Source organism: Panulirus ornatus, chromosome 20 (genome assembly GCF_036320965.1).
Source record: "Panulirus ornatus isolate Po-2019 chromosome 20, ASM3632096v1, whole genome shotgun sequence".
NCBI lineage: Eukaryota > Metazoa > Arthropoda > Malacostraca > Decapoda > Palinuridae > Panulirus > Panulirus ornatus.
In genome coordinates, this window is record NC_092243.1 from 46,204,943 (window position 1) to 46,223,669 (window position 18,727).

At 38.0% G+C, this 18,727-nt stretch overlaps 1 long non-coding RNA gene across 1 annotated transcript in view; it reads right to left on the bottom strand.

Annotated features, from left to right (window-relative positions):
* Positions 1 to 743: 743 nt before the first annotated feature.
* Positions 744 to 18,727, bottom strand: part of LOC139755978 (uncharacterized) — a 215,922-nt gene continuing 197,938 nt past the window's right edge. Inside the window, exon 3 of the long non-coding RNA XR_011714232.1 lies at positions 744 to 7,668. This is a non-coding gene — a long non-coding RNA (uncharacterized lncRNA). The remainder of the gene's footprint in view (positions 7,669 to 18,727) is intronic.

Below are 18,727 nucleotides of genomic sequence, written 5' to 3' on the forward strand. Positions count from 1 at the left end.
AATAGAAGAAAACAGACTGAAGCTACAGACAAGCTCATACTTTGAGTTAAATGGAGGAGGGGGATCATGGTGATTAAAAAATAAGGTTTTGTTAGGAAGAATGGTTGTTTCTTCTGTGATATCATCTCCATGTGCCTGTGAAAAATCTAATGAACCTGTTCCAAGAAAAAACTATTTAAAAGAATCAAGAAATAAATGGATTTGGAAGATAACCTTGTTTGCGTTTGAGCTTCCAGAGATATGAAGACCATGTGACTGTTCACAGGATTGGGAGATTACAGTATTAAACGGTAACCAAGCACTTGTTGCAAAAAGGGATTAGGGATTATGGTGGTTGGAAATCAAGAGTGGTTTTATTTGTGTTACGTCATTTCTTAATGCCTCAGGTGGAGGACTAAACCAACTTTATTAGTAATGGCATTTCTTCTAAAATGCTTGAATTTGTGTTTTCGGGACTGCAAAATGATTTAGAGATCTTACCTTTCTAGCAGAATGACAAATGAAGTTTAATGTAGACAAATATAAATTTATGCACTTTGGAGACAAGAATATACGTTAAAACTACAAACTATTCAGAAACTCTCTTGCTGAAGTAAATGAAGAAAAGGACCTTGGAATTGTCATAAGGAACAACCTGAAGTACACTAAACAGTGTCAAGCAGCAAGTAAAGAGGGAAACCAAATATTAGGTTTCATAGCCATGAACATAGATTACAAGACATCAGAAATAATTCTCACATTTTATAATTCTCTAGTAAGAATATACAGTCCAGTTTTGGTCCCCAAACTTTATAAAAAAATGAGGAAAAATTGAAGTAAGCACAAAGACATGTGACAAAATTCATACCATCCCTTAGAAATCTGGCATACCAAGAGAGGCAAAAACAATTGGATCTCTTCTCCCTTAGCAATGTAGACCGCAGCGACTTAATCCAAGTGTTCAAAATTCTGAACAAAATCGATAAAGTAAATCTTGAACACCTTTTTGAAATACAAGAAAATATGGTTACCAGGACAAATGGAATAAAACTCAAAGCTAAAAATATAGTACAGACATGGGAAAAAGCTTCTTTCCTTATAGATGTGTTGAAGACTGGAATAAGTCACCATCAGACATAGTGAATGTACGACTATGAATACCTTCAAAAATAGTTTAGACATATATCTTATAAATTTGGGTGCACTTAATTTGGGTATACTTTAAGAAAAGTGCCAGTAATAAGCTACAAAGGGCAGCCATAAGAGGGACACTAGATGGCTAATAGGCAGCAGTGGGAGTCTATGATAGCTTGAAAAACTACTGAGTGGAATTATATTTTCTTGTTAAGTTAACCTTCTCTTTTTTTCTTTTACCAGACAACCCAGTCATGGGCCAATCAAGCCTCCTGTTCCCTGTCTTTTTCATAAAAAAATCTTAAAAAAATACTGGAAAAGTTTCACAGGTCTTATTCACTTGTTACCATTCACATAGTAATGGGTTCAATCCCAGGCATATACTCCTGAAATGGTTTACATCAGTTCAATACTCTATTACATGTTTCAGAAAGATGTAAAGGTACAGATTTTTCTAATCCCATTGATTGATAAACATCAATTTTGCAAGAGATAATCATTTTGGTTTTTAGTTCCAGTTTCTGAACTAAGGAAATCATACTCTAAATCAATATAATCATTGCTAAGTTAACTCTAATCTTACTTCAAAAATTTTCCTGTGAAAATCTTTAATGTCTCAAGCTCTGATTTGTAGTGCTTATTGTGTAGATTCAGTTGACATGAACAGCCATCAACACTGTATATACTATCCCATAAGACAAGTGTTGAAGGTAAAGTCTGTCCTTTCTTACTCTGACTTTTACACTTGTCCTTTACACAAAGACATCAGAATAGGTAAACCATATCACATATAATATGCAGGCTTTTTACTCAATAAGAATTAGAGCGATTTTTCATTATGAAATATCCTGACCACTGGATTGCCTTCATAGTTTACATGTTATATGATGGAAAACACAATAACATACTGAGAGTTATCTCAGTTATTGCTGATTGATCTCTATTTTTACATCCTCAAAAATCATGAACTTTATTGAACTTTTTTATACTGAATACGACAAACATTTTCTACAGGTATGGATGGATAGTGAAAGAAGAATGGCACCTGCTCGCAAGGATTGCACCAGAAGCAGAAAATTGGCCAAAACTTACCAGTGTTCACAGTGCACCTACAATACCAACAATCGTTCTGATTTTGTAAAACATTTTTCTACTCATACTGGAGTAAAACCCTTTGCCTGCTCCCATTGTTCATACCAGACAGGAGATAGATCCAATCTTGTAAAGCATAATCGAATTCACACTGGAGAAAAACCGCATGCCTGTCCATATTGTCCTTATCGAACTATTCGTAGTAATAATCTTAAAAGTCATTTTGCACATATTCATAAGTACACATAAGTTATTCTTTTATCACTTCAAAGTTCATAAGAATGATACAACCTTAATGATTTCATGGGAATATCATTAAAGTGTTCCTTAAACAACCATTAACAACTACTGGTCCACAAATTGATGTAGGGACAGGAAATCACATGTTTTAGCAAATGGTCTGTGTATTGTTTATATAAATAGGGATGGCACATAGAGTAATGTGAACATCTTGCTTGGGCAATGATTAAGAAGAATATATCTATTACAGGAAATTTGCATAATGTACATTTGATTTTTACATAATCATAAGCATTTGTCTTACGCAAATATATGCTTTTATGATTATCTTATATTTATCTATCATACTTAATCGCTGTTTCCTCTGTCAGCAAGGTAGCACCAGGAAACAGAAGAATAATGGTCCATCCACTCATATATACATTTTATTTTATTTATTTATTTTGCTTTGTCACTGTCTCCCACATTAGCGAGGTAGCGCAAGGAAACAGACGAAAGAATAGCCCACCCCACCCACATACACATGTATATACATACTCATCCACACACGCAAATATACATACCTATACAATTCAACGTATACATATATATATACACACACAGACACATTTGGACACATTTATGGATCTGGAGAAGGCATATGATAGAGTTGATAGAGATGCTCTGTGGAAGGTATTAAGAATATATGGTGTGGGAGGAAAGTTGTTGGAAGCAGTGAAAAGTTTTTATCGAGGATGTAAGGCATGTGTGCGTGTAGGAAGAGAGGAAAGTGATTGGTTCTCAGTGAATGTAGGTTTGCGGCAGGGGTGTGTGATGTCTCCATGGTTGTTTAATTTGTTTATGGATGGGGTTGTTAGGGAGGTAAATGCAAGAGTTTTGGAAAGAGGGGCAAGTATGAAGTCTGTTGGGGATGAGAGAGCTTGGGAAGTGAGTCAGTTGTTGTTCGCTGATGATACAGCGCTGGTGGCTGATTCATGTGAGAAACTGCAGAAGCTGGTGACTGAGTTTGGAAAAGTGTGTGGAAGAAGAAAGTTAAGAGTAAATGTGAATAAGAGCAAGGTTATTAGGTACAGTAGGGTTGAGGGTCAAGTCAATTGGGAGGTGAGTTTGAATGGAGAAAAACTGGAGGAAGTGAAGTGTTTTAGATATCTGGGAGTGGATCTGGCAGCGGATGGAACCATGGAAGCGGAAGTGGATCATAGGGTGGGGGAGGGGGCGAAAATCCTGGGGGCCTTGAAGAATGTGTGGAAGTCGAGAACATTATCTCTGAAAGCAAAAATGGGTATGTTTGAAGGAATAGTGGTTCCAACAATGTTGTATGGTTGCGAGGCGTGGGCTATGGATAGAGTTGTGCGCAGGAGGATGGATGTGCTGGAAATGAGATGTTTGAGGACAATGTGTGGTGTGAGGTGGTTTGATCGAGTGAGTAACGTAAGGGTAAGAGAGATGTGTGGAAATAAAAAGAGCGTGGTTGAGAGAGCAGAAGAGGGTGTTTTGAAGTGGTTTGGGCACATGGAGAGGATGAGTGAGGGAAGATTGACCAAGAGGATATATGTGTCGGAGGTGGAGGGAACAAGGAGAAGAGGGAGACCAAATTGGAGGTGGAAAGATGGAGTGAACAAGATTTTGTGTGATCGGGGCCTGAACATGCAGGAGGGTGAAAGGAGGGCAAGGAATAGAGTGAATTGGAGCGATGTGGTATACCGGGGTTGACGTGCTGTCAGTGGATTGAATCAAGGCATGTGAAGCGTCTGGGGTAAACCATGGAAAGCTGTGTAGGTATGTATATTTGCGTGTGTGGACGTATGTATATACATGTGTATGGGGGGGGGGGTGGGCCATTTCTTTCATCCGTTTCCTTGCGCTACCTCGCAAACGCGGGAGACAGCGACAAAGTATAATAAAAAAAAAAAAATACACAGACACATACATATATACACATGTACACAATTCGTACTGTCTGCCTTTATTCATTCTTATTGCCACCCCGCCACACATGAAATAACAACCCCCTTACCCCTCATGTGTGCGAGGTATCGCTAGGAAAAAACAAAGGCTGTCATGTAATAATGCACCGAAACCGAAAGCTGTCATGTAATAATGCACCGAAACCACAGCTCCCTTTCCTCATCCAGGCCCCACACAACTTTCCATGGTTTACCCCAGATGCTCCACATGCCCTGGTTCAATCCATTGACAGCATGTCGACCCCGGTATACCACATCATTCCAATTCACTCTATTTCTTGCACGCCTTTCACCCTCCTGTATGTTCAGGCCCCGATCACTCAAAATCTTTTTCATTCCATCTTTCCACCTCCAATTTGGTCTCCTACTTCTCCTCGTTCCCTCCACCTCTGGCACACATATCCTCTTGATCAATCTTTCCTCACTCATTCTCTCCATGTGACCAAACATGCCCATACATGCACATATACATACATATACATATCAACATATACACATATACATACATACATACACATACACAGACATATGCATATATACACATGTACGTATACTTATTTGCTTTCATCAATTCCTATCGCCATCCCACCCAACAGGAAACAGCATCACTACTCACAGCTTCAGCGAGGTAGTACCAGAAAAACAGACAAAAAAGGCCTCATTTGTTCACACTCACTCTCTAGCTGTCATGTGTAATGTACCGAAACCACAGCTCCCTATCCACTTCCAGGCCCCACATACCTTTCCATGGTTTATCCCAGATGTTTCACATGCCCTGGTTTAGTTCACTAACAGCATGTTGACCCCAGTATAGCACGTTGTTCCAATTCACTCTATTTGTTGCACGCCTTTCACCCTCCTGTACGTTTAGGCCCCGATTGCTCAAAATCGTTTTCACTCCATCCTTCCATCTCCAATTTGGTCTCCCACTTCTTGTTCCCTCCACCTCTGACATATATATCTTCTTTGTCAATCTTTCCTCACTCATTTTCCCCATATGTCCAAACCATTTCAACACACCCTCTCCTGCTCTCTCAACCACACTCTATTTATTTCCACACATCTCTCTTACCCTTTCATCACTTACTCAATCAAGCCACCTCACACCACATATTGTCCTCAGACATTTCATTTCCAATGCATCCACTCTCCTATGTACAACCCTATCTATAGACCGTGCTTCACAACCAAATAACATTGTTGGAACTATCATTCCTTCAAACATACCCATTTTTGCTCTCTGAGATAATGTTCTCTCCTTCCACACATTCTTCATCACTTCCAGAACCTTCGCCCCCTCCCCCACCTTGTTACTCACTTCTGCTTCCATGGTTCCATTTGCTACTAAGTCCACTCCCCAGATATCTAAAACACTTCACTTCCTCCAATTTTTTTCCATTCAAATTTACAGCCCAATTAACCTGTTGCTTAACCCTACTGAACCTAATAACATTGCTCTTATTCACATTTACTCTCAACTTTCTCCTTCCAAACTCTTTTCCAAACTCAGTCACCAACTTCTGCTGTTTCTCACTCAAATCAGCCACTAGAGCTGTATCATCGATGAACAACAACTGACTCGCTTCCCAGGCCCTCTCATCCCCAACAGACTGCATACTCACCCCTCTCTCCAAAACTCTTGCATTTACCTTCCTAACCACCCCATCTATAAACAAATTAAACAACCATGGGGGCATCACACACCCCTGCCACAGACTGACATTCACTGGGAACCAATCACTCTCCTGTCTTTTAAAATGTACACATGCCTTACTTCCGTAGTAAAAACTTTTCACTGCTTCTAGCAACTTACCTCCCACACCATATACTCTTAAGACCTTCCACAAAGCATCTCTATCAACCCTATCATATGCCTTCTCCAGACCCATAAGTGCTACATACAAATCCATCTGCTTTTCCAAGTATTTCTCACACACACTCTTCAAAGCAAACACCTGATCCACACATCCTCTACCACTTCTGAAACCACTCTGCTCTTCCCCAATCTGATGCTCTGTACATGCCTTCACTCTCTCAATCAATACCCTCTCATATAATTTCCCAGGAATACTCAACAAACTTATGCCTCTGTAGTTTGAACACTCACCTTTATCCCTTTTGCCTTTGTACAATGGCATTATGCATACATTCTGCCAATCCTCGGGCACTTCACCATGATCCATACATACACTGAGTATCCTTATTTTATGATTATCTTCAGATATACCTGCAAGTCCAAAGATAATTCTTTGAATATTGACATGGTTCATTCTTAATAGAAAGCCAAGTATTTTCGCCATGAATTACGGTGAATAAATGCAAAAACATTAGGCCCTTCCTGCCACACTGAAATGAGTTTGGTATGAAACACCACATTTATTGGCATATACCATGATCAGCATTAATACATAATATACCAACAAGAAGACACAGTTTAATAAACACTATCCCCTCAGCCCCTGACACATGTGGTAATGGATATCAAATAGTTATAAGCAAATTGCCTACTACCTTGTAGATTTATTTACCACTTGGGGACCATAACCTAACACTGTAATGGTATAAAAGTATGAATTGCAGATTTAGTATCTTCTGAATTTTTCATTTCTTTTTTATGATAAGTGCACCTCTGTTGCCTCTCTTATTTGTCTTATAATATGTAAAGTAATGAAGATTTGTTTATCACCGTAAAACTTAAGAAAGCTGTAATCATTATGTAACCTTCATACAAAAAATTTTACACAAGAAAGCATTTTTCCTAGAACAGACATATTATGTACCATATTATGTATCACAGATGTGCAGAAAAAGCTTTTTTGATTGTATTTTGTTGAAAAGTACAATTAAGATAGTATTTTGTAGAAAAGTATGATTAAGATAGTATTTTGTAGAAAAGTATGATTAAGATAGCTGAGAGTTAAGTCACTCAAGTAACACAGCAGTGCTCATCATACTTACATATATATTGTATATTGATATCAGTGTGACTTAGCACTAACTAGTTCATTTGATGAGAGCCTAGAAAGCAAAATAAAGCTGGTGAGTGCTGTCTCGATGCATGCTATAAAAAGTTTTGAACGTAAATAAGAGAATATCTTACAAATCCAAAGTTTAAGAAAGACAGCTTTTAGCTCATCAGTGGTCAAGGGGAAGCTGTCTGCCTATCATTCCTAATGGGCCAGGTTTGATTTCAGCTTTGCAGTGGTGATTTCCTTTTTTATGTTAGATAAAAGTCCACATCAAGGCTAGGCCATAACTGAAATATAGAGAGGTAAATGAAATGAAAAAGAAGATACAAGTGAAAGTATTTATAAATTTTGGAGGAAATGAAAAGCCTGTTTTTTAGAATGTGCCAGGTCATTTTTGTGGAGAAAGACATGACAGGATAGAGAGTTCCAAAGCTTCAAGGTGTAGAAAAACATAAAAGTTATCAAAACAGTCCACTCTTGATTTGCCAATGGCCATGCATTAATGATGTGACACAACAGCATGCCAAATATTGCATGTTCTATTCAGTGGTGGAGGCACATAAGCAGCCAGCCCTTGGGAGCAAAAACCAAAGTGATAACAATAGAATAGGGAAAGTAAACCAACACTGCAGCCTATGGCTAGTAGGTCAGGTTTTTAAGTTAGTCTGGGAGAGTTTATGAGTCTGACCACTTTTGACTGCTCTGTTAAGCAAAGATGCGAGTGCAATGTTCCATACAAGGATGGATCAGTCCTTTGCATAAAGGAAGTAACTATTCAGATGAAAAGTATTTTCATCATCTAAAGAGGACTCTCAGTATCTTTAGGGCAGATTTGGCATACTTAGCTGTTTCTGTAATGTGGGATATCCAAGATAGAGTTGATGTTACAGTAACTCCAAGTATGTTCATTGAGTCAAGGGGTAGTATTACAGAACCAATGAAGGAGAGAGGAAAATTGTGAGGAATTTTCGATAGACAGGTGGGCAGAGAGTGGGTCTTGTAGACATTAAACTTAACTAGATTATAACTTACCCCACTGAGACATCCTGTCCAAGTCTGAGTTTATTAAGAAACTTGTATCAAGACAAGACGCAGATTGATTAAGAAAGGAATGAGTGGAAGTGGAGGGTGTGGAGGAATGCAGTGTTGAGTTGTCGGCATATGAGTGCATTTGGTCATTTGTGAAAGAAAGGAAATCATTGATAAAAAGGAGAAAGTGTTAGAGATAGGACAGAACCATGAGAAACAGCACTTCTGGTGGAGAAAGGGGGAGAGGCTGATCTATCAACAGCCTGAGAGACAGATTGGCTAGAGAGGAAGCTAGATACGAGGGAGCAAAGTGAAAAAAGGAAACCAAAAAAGGGGAGCTTGGAGACAGACCCCCCAAAGCCACATCCTATCAAAAGCTTTGGATATGTCATGGGTAACTACGTAGGATTCCCCAGAATCAGGGATGATGACCAGACATTAGTAGAATAGAAAAGAATATCATCAGGAAATTGTGCCTTACAGAAGCCATACTGGTAACCAAAGAGACGACTGTGATATTCAAAATGTCTAATGATATGGGAGCTGAGGAGGAATTCAAAGACTTCGGAAATGGTAGATGTCAAAGCAACCTGATGATAGTTAGAGGGGTGAGAACTGTCTCCCTTCTTTGGAATTGGATGTACCAATGCATACTTCCTGTAAGAAGGAAAAGTTCCAGTTTTTAAACAGAAATGGAATGGATGAACAAGCACAAGTGCAAGTCTGAAGGCACACACTCTCAATATACAAGGATGGATGCCATCAGGGCCATAAGCCTTGCTTGTGTCCAGATAAAGAAGTGCTTCTTACACAGTTTGAAATGAAATTAACAGGGAAGAGTGCAGGATTAGTAAGAGAAGCATCACGGGACTAAGGAATGTTAAAGTCATCCAAAGTAGTTAGAGGAGAAACAAGAACTAAAGAAAGTTGTTTTGTTGATGGGAAAACAATTGCAGTATTGTCAGAATGGAAAAGTGAAGGAAAGGTGGAGTGACAAAAGTTGTTAGAGATACCCTTAGCAAAAGACCAGAATGACGTATCTGTGGATGAGGAGGAGAGTTTGTCACAATTTCATTGAATAAAGGAACACTTTTGCTCAATTATAGCATACAGGCTGTGATTAAGGGCAGTAACAAATGCTAAATGGGAGTCTGAGGGAGGAAAGTTTTTCTAAGCCTGAGGGAGGAAAGTTTTTCTAAGCCTTATATACCTGATCCCATGCTTGAATGGCCTTAGAAATGGAATAGTTGAACGATGGATTAGAAGAAGAAGTTGTTTTGGAGGAAGAAGGGATAAATGCTTCCATTTCCATAAATATAACCTCTGCTATGCATTTGACAGAGACAGAAGCATCACCACATAAGAGACATTAATTACCCAGGGAATTCAGAAAAGAATTTTCACAAGTTATTCCAGTCACCTTTGTTGAGGTGCCAATATTTATATTTAGAAGGGTCTGCTGGAGGGGGGAGGTGTCATTAAAATTAATACATTCATGAGAGTGGTATCAGATGAATCAATTGAGGTAAGACTGTGTAGTTACAGCATGAAAGATTATGAGTGGAAAACAGATCCAGAATATCACGAGTGGTCACAGTGGTCAAAATATGTATGAGGTAGGTGATGATTTGCTCTGGATTATTAAAAATGGAGAACACGAGGGCTTCAATCCCTACACCTTCTGGGAGGAATTCAACCATTCCCAATGGTGAACATTGAAATCCCCTAAGTAGAGGATCTGGGTTTGTGGGTGATAGAATGACAAAGTTTCATGACAGGAGTGTAGATAGTCAAAGAAAGATGCAAAATGTATAGAATTAGGAGAGCAGTAAGCAAAACAATGGAGAGTGTGGTGGCTGGGAAATAGACCTTGAACCAGATAACATCAGAACTCAGAGACTCAAGATCCTTGAGGCTTGCAACAGGTGTGTTGATCTTGGAATAAGCAGACACCACCTTTGAAACAGAAATGTTAGTGAAGATCATCGTTGGATATGAAAAAGGAGCTAGTGAGAACATTACACTGGTCAACAAAATTTCAATCTTTTATTGTCCCATGAACTAAAATAGGTGGACCTTGTATTGTTTTCTATCAGATATGGTTTTTAAATGACAGCAATGAAATTTCACAATGAATGTATATTACTCATTTATAAATAAGGCTGGCATTACACTTGAAAAAATTATCTCTAAAATGTAGAAGTACAATTTTTGGCTATATTTGACCTCAGGAACATCCCTCCTTAGTGTCTAGCAGTAATCTGCCAGCATAGAAGGGCTCCACTTTCCTTAGTACTGCTTTTCCATGCCCAAAATGTCTAGGTGAAATCTTTTGCTGTGCTCATCACTGACTGCCCCAAGATCTTCCAGTAAAAAGTCTAATTGCCAGTCCAAAAAGTGAAGTTTTAGACTTGTATGGCACCGCACAGCTTTATATAAGTCAAAAGATCTCTTACAACATCACAGTAGTTTTCTGATATGTGATTTCCCCCAAAAATCATTGCAAACTCTCTTAAATGACAGCCATGCAGTTTTTCCAACTTCATTTAGCTCTTCATCGTACTCTTCATCTTAAAGCAGTTCCCTGATATGTGGTCCTGCAAAAATACCCTCCTTGATTTTTTGCTTCACTAATTCTGGGGAATTTATTTCTCAAGTATGTGAATCTGTGGCCTGTTTTATCCTTACCTTTGATGAAGTTCTCCATCAACCTGAGCTTAATGTGCAAAGGAGGCAGATGAATTTTCTCAGGGTCAACAAGAGGAGGATTAATGACATTCCTCGTAAATGGAGTCAATCATGTTAATTTTAGTCACACTTTCTTTACATAATTTTTCTTGTAACAGCTGTCCCACTCACAGAGGAAACAACAGAACCTCATGTCACCAAGTTGCCTTCCAGGTAAAAGTGCCACAACCTTTAGGTCACCACATACATTCTACTCAAAGTCCCCATACTTAATTTTTTCCAAAAGAAGATTCATTTTATCATATGATTCCTTCATGTTAGTTTCACGAACCAGAGTAACAGAGGGGAACTTATTTCTGTTGTGGAGTATAACTGCTTTCAAACTTACTTTTGATGAGTCAATAAACAAGTACCACTCATCTGTTATACTGGTGGCCAAGTGCCTCCATAACAGAATGAACATAAATGCAAAACACTTACTAGAAAAGATGTAAAGAAGTACAAATTTTGTATTAGAGTGGTAGATGAATGGGTTTAACTGATGTGATGAAATTATAAATACAGATAGCATGCACACATTTAAAAGATAACATGATAGAGAAAGTTCAAGAGATGGGTCCTAATTAATGTGGAACTCCCTCCATTCATTGTACAAATGTGTAAATACCAGTACTTAATCACACACATGTATATGATGACACAAACCTCATCTGAAGGAGTAGATAGATTTGACTGAGAGCTGAACTACAATGAAAGGTTGAGGACTGCACAGTTTTCCACTTTAGAGAAAAAAAGAGAGAGGGATGACCTAATAACAGTCTGTAAGTTTCAAAATCAATTGGATGTTAGTGACAGTAAGCAATATGTCATGAGGTGTTATAGCAGAATTACCATATGCCTCAATTAGAATCTGAGGAAAACATTTGTCAAAAATACAGGTTCATTGTAATGATGGTGGGTGGTTGGAATTGTCAAAGCAAGGAGATTATATATACCTTCAGCTTACAAAGATTCAAAAGTCTTCTTGATGGAAGAGAAAATGGAAAAGATGGGGCCTTAGGTGCATAATTTTTTCCCCTGTAATGTTTAAATAGGAAGTAACATATAGGTAATTACAAACACACTCTAGGATGAGATGATACACCATCATTGCTAGACCTTATTTTCACACATACTAACATGAATATTGAGATATTTTATATGATACATCAGTTGAAAAAACTGATCAAGTAATGCTTAAGTCTGACTGTGTAGTATATGAGGATATTAACAGAGCAGAGGTGTGACAAGACATGAAAAGGAAATATAAAAGCAGAAACTACACAAACCTCAACAATTTCAATGGAAACAGATAGAGAAATAGAGTTCAGTAGCCAGGAACCAGGGTTTTGTGGTGTGAGGTTCTGTAAAATTTACAATGAAGGAAAAGGAACATGGGTACCTCCTGTCTCAATTGCAGAAGGATTGGTGAAAATGAGGTAAGAATGGTTTAATAAGAGGGGTCAAAAAGTAAAGGAGCTTTGAGGTGTGCAGAAGCAAAGATATATATGACATTCCAGCCAACCAGCATTTACAGATAATCAGATAAGGAAGAAGGAGCAAAGAAACTTTAAAAAGTATCATGTGGACAAGGAGAAAATCCAGAACCATTTGATAAATTCATCACGAGTCAGTTATTTGTTAAAGAGCAGTTACTCAGAGTAAGGGATTCAGAAGGAAGAATTGTAGATACTAATGTAGGGATATCTGAGGAATGGAATAACAAGTTCAAGAGTGTTTTCACAATGGAAGACACTAAAATGCCAAAAGTAGTGAGATGGAAAGGGTAGTAGGTAGTTTTTGGAAAACAATAAGATATTCATTAAAGCCATTAACAGAATACTCATGGTCTTGATCAAAGTTCATTATATATGCTGAAGATGTGCACAGATATGCTATATATAAAGTTCTTGAAATAATGTGTGATAAATCTAAGGAAGTGAGGAAGAAAAACAAAGTCAGTCAGAAATAAAAAACTGGAGGCATCACACATGGCAAGGGGATAGAATGGCTTTGCTAGAACAGAAGAGAGGGCAGGAGTGTTAGGATGTGGTAATGTCCGACAGAATGTAGTATATTTAGATACTGATGAATTTATAGTTAAAGGTAATGAACTGAAATTTAAGTATCATATAAGGGGAAGTGCATATGATATTGGGGTCATGGAAACTAAGCTTACCAAAGAGATAAGCTATCACCTATTCTGCCCAGAGGGGTACATGATAGCAAAAGAGGAAAAAGAAGGTGAAGGAGGGGTAGGATTAGCCCGCTTCATAAGAAGGGAGCCTAAAGACATAGTGGAAGATGGTCCAGTCAGACAATATGTAATGGGAATTGTAACTGTAGGAAAGAAGAGCATAGTGGTATCATTACATAATTCTTCAAAGAATTGCAAGGAACTGAAATAAATATACTAAGATAACAATGAAAGCACAATCAGGATGATGCATGAAGCAGTGAAAAACACTTCTTAGACATGATACAGTACTGACAGCAAGGGTATTTCAATTATAGAGAGGAATTTGGATTCTTATGGTAATGAGGAGTCATGGAGACATAAGTTTTTTAGAGTGTATGCATGAAAATTCCGTATACCAACATGACAAGGAGCACACACATATGAAATGGACTTATATGCCATCATTATTAGATCTTATCTCCACTCGTACTGGTATAGATATTGAGAACATTATATATGATAAACCAGTAGGAAAAAGTGATCATGTAATGCTCAGATTTGAATATATGGTAAAAGAGGTCAATAAAAAAGCAGACATGAAACAGGAAAAAAGAGGAGACATAATATCAGAAACTACACAAACCTTATTAATTTCCATGGTAATGTTGGCTGGAAAATGGAATTAGGTTGCTAGGAACCAGGGCATTGTGTTGAGAGCTTCTGTGAAATTTACAGTAGAGTAGAGGCATGGTTACCTAAAGCCTCTAATAAAGTTAGAAGAAAGTAATGGTTTGATGAAAGATATCATAAAACAGAAGAGCTTAGAGATATGAGATGACACAGATGTGACTGTAGCCAGCCAACACTTGCGAGATATAAGAGAGCATGGAATGAGTATACCAGGGTAATTAAAGAACACGTAATCTTTGAAAAAAAAATATTGTGGACAAGGGAGGTGAAAATCCAAAACTCTCCTTAAATTCATCAAGAGTCAGTTGTCAGTTAAGGAGTGGCTAATCAGGCTAAGTGATTCAGAGAGAAAAGTTTTAAAGGATGATCTAAGGAAATAACATTTTTAAAAGTGTTTTCATTGTGGAAGACACTATAAGCCCAACACCAGTGAGATGGAATGGGGAGAAGGTTTTGGAAATCATTGAGATATATAGTATAGGTGTTAACCTGGTGTTCATGAAATTTCATATGTACTGAAGGGGTTTGCAGATATGCTAGATAAACCACTTCCTGTTCAAGGTGTCACTGGAGGGAGGCATAGTGTCAAGGGAATGGAAAAGGGGCAAACATCATACCTGTATATAAGATAAGAGACTGGAAATAGATGTTGAAATACATTCCAGTCTCACTAATAAGTGTGGTGTGTAAGGGTCTAGAAAAGACTATTCAAAAGCAAGTGGATGACCTTCTGCAGAAGAGAAATTTTCGAAGTGAGAGACAGTATAGATTAAGGGAAAGGTGATGTGTAACTAACATCTTTTGAGTTTTATGAGAGAGCGAGCTCAGTCCTGGACAAAAGGGAAAGTTGGTTGGACCGTCTGTATCTGGACTGCAAGGAGGTATCTAATGCATTTGACAATGAATCTCATAGGAGGTTGATTGAGAAGCTGGATCACCAAGCTGGAATATGGGGAAACTTCTACAATGGATAGAAGAATTTATTAGTAGGAGGGATAACATTACCATTCTTGATCTATATAAATGACTTGCCTGAAGCTATGAAATTCTACCTGAATATGTTTGTAGATGATGCAAAGATTATGAGGGAAATGCATATTGAGGAGGATTGCATCAGTTTACAAAGGGACCTAAACAGGCTGCAAAAAAAAATTGGTCTGAAATGTGGTCGATGAAATTAATCCTTAACACAAATGTAAAGTGACAATGGGACAAAGCAAAAGATAGTCTCAATATGATTATTACCTAGCAAGAAATAAGCCAAAAGATTCTGTGTCGGAGAAGGCCTTGGGTGTGGATACTCTCCCTAACCTATTGCCAGAGTTCCATATTAGGAAAATAATTAAGGAGACAAACTGTCTGTTAGCAAATACCAGAATATCCATCAAATATATGGATAAAGAAATATTCAACAAATTTTGCATATCTACGGTCGGCCAAAAGTAGAATACACTTCTCAGGTTTGGTCACTACACCTGAAAAAGCACAAAGAGCTAGTAGAGAAGATCCAGAGATGGGCAAAGTTTAATGGAGATAAGTTACAGGAAAAAGCTGGGGCTTTAAGTTTTCCCACCACAGAGATGAGAAGAATGAGGGGTAATCTGATCACAACCTCAAAGTTTTTAAAATGGACTGAAAATGTGGGCAGGGAAAGTTCTTCAAGAAAATGCAGGGACAGAACAATGAGAGGACATAATATGAAATCAAGTAAAAACTAGTCAATAAGGGTGTAAAGAAATACTTTTGTAGTATGAGTGGTTAATGAATGGAACAGATTGACTGAGAACATGATTAATGCAGACAGCATACTCAAGTTGAAGAGGCTTTATGATAAAGAGTGTTCAAGACATGGGGCCCTGCAAGTTTAAAACTCTATCCCTGTACTGTACACTTTACAAAGGTATAATGATAAAAACTACATAGGAGTAAAGACAAGGTATATACATACAAGGTTGAGACATGGGGCAATACAAGTACATAACTCTCTTCCCCATAATATACAAACAGTAATAATGCACACACACACACACACACACACACACACACACACACACACACACACACACACACACACAAAAAGAAAGCATTTGATGGTGTACTGCATGGGAGGCTGATTCAGAATCTGGATCACTAGGCGGGAACAAGGAGTAAACTCCTATGCTGAATAGATTATCTCAGTGGGAGGGAACAAAGGACACATGTTGGAGGAGCCTTTTCAAGTTGGGTTGAGGTGATCAGCAGTGTGCCGCAGTGAGCTTAAGTTCTGGGATTATTATTCTTCTTGATTTATTTCAATGGCTTGCCTAAGAGCATGAAATTCTACCTAGATATATTTGCAGCTATGCAAATGTCATGAGGGAAGTGAAAAATGAAGAGGATTGAATTAGCTTACAAAGGGATCCAAACAGAATCCAAAGTAGGTGTGAAATGTGGTTGATAAATTTCAACCTAAGCAAATGTAAAGTAATGAGGATGGGACAGACTGAAAGATGGCTTCAATGTGATTATTACCTAGCAGGAAAGAAGATTCAGAATTTTGTGTGTGAAAGGACTTAGGAGTTGACTTTGTCCCTAACCTAGACCTCTATTAGGAGAATAGTCAGGAAGACAAACTGTCAATTGGCAAATATCAGAATAGCTTCCAAGTACATAGATAAGGAAATATTCAACAAGGTATTCAAATCTTAGATAAGGCCAAAACTAGAATATGCTTCTAAGATTTGGTCACTGTGTCTAGACAAGCAAATAGAATTCACAGAGAAGTCTCAGAGAAGGGTAACAATGATGGTACCAGAATTAAAAGGGCTAAGCTACAGGGAAAGGCATTTTGGTGAACATCCTAGGATGAGAGGGGTTGATTCACCCTCATTACTAGATCTTCTCCTGCATAGTTTGATTATGCAGTAAACAAGAAAGTTAAAAGAGTAGAGATGAGACTGGACTTGAGGAGGGGTGTAATCATGGAAACTAAACAGAACTTACCAATTTCTTTGTTAACATAGACTGGGAAATGGAGGTCAGTATCCAGGAGTTAGGGTATTGTGATGAAAAGTTCTGAGTTTACTATGAAAAGAGTGGGAACATTTGTAATGCTAGTTATAAATATAGAGGGAAAGTTAAGAAAGAGGGAAATATGGCTTGATTAAAGATGTGTAGAGGCAAGGCAGTTTTGAAATGTGTGATGGCAGATATACAGGTGACACTTCAACCAGCTAACTGATTCAAAGTATAAAAGAGCAAAGAATGAGTAAAGTAAAATAAGGAGAAAGTGAGATACTATGAAAAAATATATTGTAGATATGGCAGGTAAAAACCCAAAATTTTTCCATAAATTCATCACTAGTAGACAGTATGTTAAAGAGCATCTAATTAGATAAAGAGATTCAGATGGAAAATAATTGAGAATGAGAGAAGGCCGGGTACAGTTTACATCTTGACATCCAGAAAGCATTTGACTAAATATCTCATGGGAGACTGATTAAGAAGCTGAAATACCAGGCAGGTATAAAGGGGATACTTCTCTGATTGATAGATTACTTACCTTAAAGGAAGGGAGCTAAAGATACATGTCAGAGGAGCTTTTTCAAAATGGATGGAGGTCAATACTGAAGTACCCCAGAATTTTTTTGAGGGAGACCATTACACTTCTTGATCTATGTGAATGATTTGCCTGAAGGTATGGACTCCTACCCAAATATATTTACAGATGGTGCAACTACCATGAGGGAGGTGAAAAGAAAGAGGGATTGTGTCAACTTACCGGGAGACCTAAACATACCTCAAAGATGCTCTGATATATAGTTGATGAAACTCAACCCAGAGAAGTGTCAAATAATGAGGATGGGACAAAATGCAAGAGGGCCTTAATAGGATTATCATATGACAGGAAATAAGCTGCAGAAATCTCTGTGAGGACTTGAGAGTCCCCAGAGTCCCTATTAGGAGAATGTTAAAGGAGAAAATGTCTTTTGGCAAACATCAGAATAACTTTCAAGTATGTGGATCAGGAAATGTTTAGCAAGCTCTTCATATCCTACTTGAAGCCAGAACTAGAACATGCTTCTCAAGTTTGGCCACTGCATCTAAAAAAGCACTCTGTGCTAATAAAGAAGGTTCAGAGGAAGGCAATAAAGATGGTACCATAATTAAGAGAGGTAAGTTACAGGGAAAAGCTAAAGGCTTTAAATTTGCCCACCTTGGAAGAGAGAAGAGTGACCTGATCAAAACCTTTATGCTTTTAAAATAGAATAATTATATGGACAGGGAACAGTTCTTTGAGAGATGTAGGGATAGAACAACCATTGGACATAGCATGAAATTAAGCAAGAAACTTGTTAAAAAGGTTGTAAAGAAGTATTTTTATAGTATAAAAGTGGAGGATGAATGGAATAGAATGACTGAAGACATGGTTAATGTAGATAGTATTCATAAATTCAAGAAGTTGTATGATAATTGATAATGTTCAAGAGATGGAGCACCAAGAGTGTAAGACTCCCTTTCAATACAGAACAAATAGGTAATTACACACACACACATGCATGCACACACACACACACACACACACACACACACACACACACACACACACACACACACACACACACACACACATATAGCAGGAAATAAGCTTTAGAATTCTGTGGGTGTGAAGGACTTGGGAGTCAACATCATCCCTAACCTGTCAGCAGAGTCCCACAGTAGGAGCTTAGTTAGAGAAATAA